Source organism: Lactuca sativa, chromosome 4 (assembly GCF_002870075.4).
Source record: "Lactuca sativa cultivar Salinas chromosome 4, Lsat_Salinas_v11, whole genome shotgun sequence".
Lineage (NCBI taxonomy): Eukaryota > Viridiplantae > Streptophyta > Magnoliopsida > Asterales > Asteraceae > Lactuca > Lactuca sativa.
The window spans coordinates 106,013,456-106,019,455 of NC_056626.2; positions in this window are offsets into that span (position 1 = coordinate 106,013,456).

Here is a 6,000-nt window from a genome sequence, read left to right on the forward strand (position 1 = left end):
AATACTAGCATAAGAAAATACAAAACTTCAAAAAAATCATGTATTCACAGTTTAAAATTTATGTTTTTCATTGAAACGGTTACATATGTATAATAAAAACATGCATTCACAGCTTAAACTTATAAAAATCATGCATTCAAAGCTTAAAACTTATATCTTTTATTGAAACAACCATATTTATATAAAAATATTGCATTCATAGCTTAAAACTTATAAAACATCATGTATTTGTAGTTTAAAAAATATAAAAATCATGCATTCATAGCTTTTAACTTATAAAAATTTATGTATTTTCAAATTAAAACGTATATTTTCTTATTGATAATACTTAAAACTAACATTAACATAACTAAAAAATAACTGAAACATTAAAACATAACAATCACAATTAAAAGATCTTTTTTTTGCTAAAACACTAACGCAATAACACACATTCTAAACTCAATTCATAATATAAAACCATAAAACATAAGCTATGAATACCAATTTTAGGTAAATATTATAAAAAATAATAAAATAAACTTCGATTCACAACTTAATAACATCAGATTAAAACTTAATATTTTTGCAAATATTATAACAAATAAACAAAAGCTTGGAGTCATAACTTAATAGCAGTGGATTCAAACCTTAATAATAATGAATTCACAACTTAATATCAGTTAAACAAATAATAACAATAGTAAACAACAAAAGAGAAATTAAAACATTAAATTCACAGTTTAACATAAGAAAAAACAATAAATCAAAATCAACATACATGATGTAGATTTGGTGGTGTTTCAGTGAAGATCATAGAGAAAGAGATTTAGGTGAGTTAGTGGTGCTTCATCAGAGCAATAAGCAGCAACGGTGGTGACGGTTGACGGTGGTATCAGAGTTGGTTCGTCATTCTCGTCGGAGCTCGTAGATCTAGAAGCATAAATCATATATCTAGAGGTGAAAATCATAAGTATGACGTTGGAGATCATAGATCTATTGTCGGAGAACTTAGATTTGAACTGAACGACTTCAGATCTGATGAGAACGAAGGGTTTTGGAGGTTAACAACATGCAAGAATGGTTGATAAAGGAGGTAGTGAACCAGATCTAAACAGGTCTAGTGGTGTTTCATGGGGATCAAGAAAAAATGGAGATGTGTCACCGGAGCAAAGTTTGGTCATTCAATCTCATCGGAGCATGTAGATCTAGAGGAGTAAATGATAGATTTATAGGTAAAACTCGTAGATCTGTCATCGTACATCATAGATCTACCACCAAATATCAGAGATCTAGACTAAACCACTACATATCTGATGAAAATGAAAGTTTTTAGAGGTCGAAGGTAAGCTTTGATGGTTGGTGGATAAGGACCTGGACCATATCTGTTCATACCTGGTGGTGTTTCATGGAGACCGAGAGAAAAAAAAAAGATTAAGGCGGGATGAAGACATGTCACCGGAGCAAGGTCGTAAGAGTGGTAAGGTTGCGATGGTAGAGGTTTTTCCGCCGGAGGTAGATGGCAACACCGGAGATCGGTGATTGGTGACGACGAGAGGTCACCGGAGATAGGAGGGAGAATGAAGAGATGTTTGGTGAGATAGAGATCGAGAGAGAAAGAGAGAGGGAGAATGAAGTTTTGTAATTCTAATTTTTTGATCTGATGTTTTATGTTTAAAGTGTATCAATTTGTTTGTGAAAATGGAATTAAAGTTCTTTTTATTTACAATCATGCCATTATATTTTAATAATAGATGGAAAAAAATACCCTTTACAAGATTTATAAATATCTAATTGAGAAATCACAAATATAATCATAATTATAAGCTAAAATTAGAGGTTCTTAGGTTCTTAATCTTTTTTCGTTCTCATTTTATATATATATATATATATATATATATATATATATATATATATATATATATATATATATATATATATATATATATATATATATAGGCTTAGGTTATTGTGTTTTAACTAATTATTGTGTGGATGTAGGAATAATTATGGGCCAATTACTTTAGTTATCTTAAGAAAGTGATTAATAAATATTATTGAATTAGAAAAAATTGAAAAATACCATCTAATTTCATTATAAGGGTATTTTAGTCAATTAACATAAATTTAAAAAAGGAAAATTATAGATTTTAGGAAATAATTAATTTTCTTAACTTTAAAAATCTGATTTTTTATATAATAATTATATTAATTTGGATATTCTAAAAGAATGTGTTCATGATTATCTTGAAAAAAAACATTATATGCTGACAGAATACTGTAAACATATATTATAAAGATTAATAATTTTTAACGAATACAATTTTTATATGAAACGAATTTTAACATTTGAAATCAGTAATTACATTTGTTTTTAAAGAATACAATGATGAGTATAAATTACATTCATTCTGAAAGAAAACAACTAATAATGGTTAACAAGTACATTTGTTCTTAAAGAATAAAATTAAGAATGGTTAAAAATCAAATAAAAGCATTGAAATCTAAGTAAAACACTAATACATTCTGAGAGAATATTGTTGTTAATCCATTCTGAAAAGAGCAAAAAATTCATTCTGTAAGAATACAATGTACTTGTCATGCTGCCAATGTGTCACATTCGTAACAAGAGATCGAGTTCTTGGATTCTTTAACCATCATTGGCTTCATGGGACTGTCAAACAAATATAAATAATATCAATATAAGTAATAATCAACATTTTCATAGAATGTTTTGATGGGTGTTCTAACAAAATGACCAGGTAAGTATTCTAAAATAATGCTTTGATGAATATTTTAACAAAATGATAAAGTAAATTGTATTCTTATTCTAACAGAATGATAAAGTAAATTATTCTAAGAAATCGATTTATTGGATTCTTTACCCATTAAAAGAAAAGAAGTAAAGATTAGTGGAATTACGGGTAGTCTTCAAAGGTTGAATCTTTTATTTCTATGAGAGAAAACAAAAAGAAAGAGTGTTCTATGGGAACCAGTATAAGCTTCTTTTAAATAAAAACTAAAATAATATTGATATAAACCAGTGTACATATATCTTATAATTATCCAAGTACCTTATATGAAATCAAATCTTCTTTTAAACCATGGCTTGCCGCAACCAATATAATCTATGCAAACCTCTCTTATGATACTTGTTTCTTATAAGAAACCACCATTTTTACCATGGATGAACGTTCCAGTTGATCACGAGAGAGATGATCATATCATTCTAGTAGAATTAGTTTGTCAATATGAAATATTAGAAAAAAAAACTTTTTCATCAAAAATTAAAAAAGCATTGAGAACCAAAAAAACCTTTTGTATACTAAAAATCAAACCTTATATTAAAAATCAAATAAGAATACAATTTCACCTTGAGCATTTGCTACAAATGTGACACGTTCCCTTTCTGTCCTCTTCCTGAAATTGTCAAAATCCGCACTTATCCTAAGAACTCAATCTCTTGCAGTTGGAAGCTCTTCCGATAGACTTGTCTTTCTAAAACTAACTTTTCATCTTCAATTGAATTCAAATGAGTTTAAATTTCAACTATTTTTGACTCATTATTATTTGCCAAAGCCTCTTTGTATAACTGTAGAGATGCTAAAATAGATGCAAGCGATTCTTCCAATTCACTACCATCACTCTCGCTTACTTCAACCTTTGTAGTAGTGCATTCTATTTCTTCCTGCTATGAATATAGTAGTGAGCATGACATAATCTTTAAAATAATCAATAAGTGAAGAAAAAACTAAACTTGATAAAGGAAATTAAAGATGATATATTAAAACATAATACTAGCATTCCGCTGTTTGTGAAAATATTGAATCTGAGAATTTCAAAAACCGTGACTAAATTTCCTTCTACATATACTAGGTTAAGTTTTGGAAATCAAAATTAGGTTTTGATATATGGAAAAAATAATTCACAATCAAAAGTGAAGTACCTTTTGTATTATGTACACCAACATTGGATTTCAATTTGAATTACTAACCTAAACCAAATTGGCAATACCTGGGATGGGTAGAGATTCTTTAGTGGTGACAACCTTTTCATCGTCAGTCACAAGGGTTTCCTCTTGTGAAGAAGCGCAACAAAAGAAGAAGTCAAGTGGGAGACGAGATAACTTATAAGAGGAAGAAACATGAAGTGGAAGAGGTGACGCTAAACACTACCCAATTCGTTGTTTGGGTTTTACGTTTACTGCAGATTGTTCACATAGATTGAATGAAAGAAAAATGAGAGAAATAGGGTTATGGAGCATATGTAATTACATGGGATTTTGTTCCGTGATATAATCGATTTTCCATATATATTGGAATTTAATTTAGGTGCATAAAGGAAAATTACCAATATACATTATCCAGGTTTTTGAATTGATTGGTCCACAATCATCCCTACATCCACACAATAGATAGTTAAAATATATGAACCTACCTCTCTTTCTCTCCCTCTCTGTGTGTGTGTGTGTGTATATATATATATATATATATATATATATATATATATATATATATATATATAGGAGTAGGATCAAATGAGAACACCAGAAAGGTTGAGAATGCGAGAACACAATATATTCATTTGCGATTCCATGTATTATTTGTGGAGAAATGATAAATTTTTACGTCTTTAATTTCAATTGAAGAGAAATAGCATATTCATGTTGATTGTGCGTAAAAACTTATCATTTTTCCACAAATTAATACATGGAATCACAAATGAATATACTTGTTCTCGCGTTCTCAACGTTTTAGTTGTTCTCATTTGATCCTTTCCATATATATATATATATATATATATATATATATATATATATATATATATATATATATATATATATATATATATATATATATATATATATATATATATATATAAGTAGAGCAGGTAGGAACTTAAAAAATGATAGGAACCGCGAAGACAATTTTTGGCCTTAAGATTGAAAAAATAAATGGTCAGCATTTGATTTTTTATTTATCGTCAAAATCTTAGGAGATGATATTGCATTTTCGTAATTAATAGCGAGATTTTAATAATATCCAGGAAAGATTAATTGTTTCGAGGGTACAAGTGACAAAAGCAAAAAGATTAAAAGAAAATAGCAAAAAGAAAAAAGAAAAGGAAAATTCGGCCATGTGGCCTCCCCATGAACTGACACGTGCCCCATCCCCAACATGACAAATATCCAGCCCTTATTGGTTGGTGGGGTTTTTTTTTTCCACCCACTTAGTTTTTCGGCCATAACTTTTTTCTTTGAAAAAAAAATCTGAAAAAACCAAAGTTTTTAAAATTTATTTCTCTACAAAACGAGCACAATTATGAAATTTTGAAAAAAAATATATTTTTTTTATTTTTTATATTTATAAAAATACCCACAAAAAAATTCTCCAAAAATTATAAAAATTTAAGGAATACTTCTACTCACTATTCTAATGACTTTGTAAAAAGAATTTTTAAAAAATAAGGTGTTTTAGATACCAAACTTGATTTTAAAAGATTAAAAGTTTTTTAAAAAAATATTGAACATAATATGATGCACATAGAGATGATTCAAAATATATATGATTTTAAAATATTATAATTTAATATGTTTATGATTCTTAAGTTGTTATGATCTAAAAAAAGGTTTAATTTAAATATTTAATGATCCGTAATTATTATATTTTTTATGATTTAAAAATTATAATGATCCAAATGTTGTATTGAACAAAAACTTTATTTAATTTCATATATTATGATCCATATTAAAATGATCTAAAAATATAGGAGGGATAATATTCTTATGATTCAAAATACTATGATTCAAAATTTTATGATCCAAAAATAATATGATTAAAAAAAAAAATATGAATGGAAAATATTATGATCCTTAATATTTTGTTATTAAAACTTTATAATTGTTAAACATTAAAAACTCAAACCGATATTTAGTTTAAAAAAAAACCCTACTATCTTCAAATATGTAGTAAAGATATTAAAAAAAACGAAACAAAAAAAGAAAAAATATTAATTTTAAAA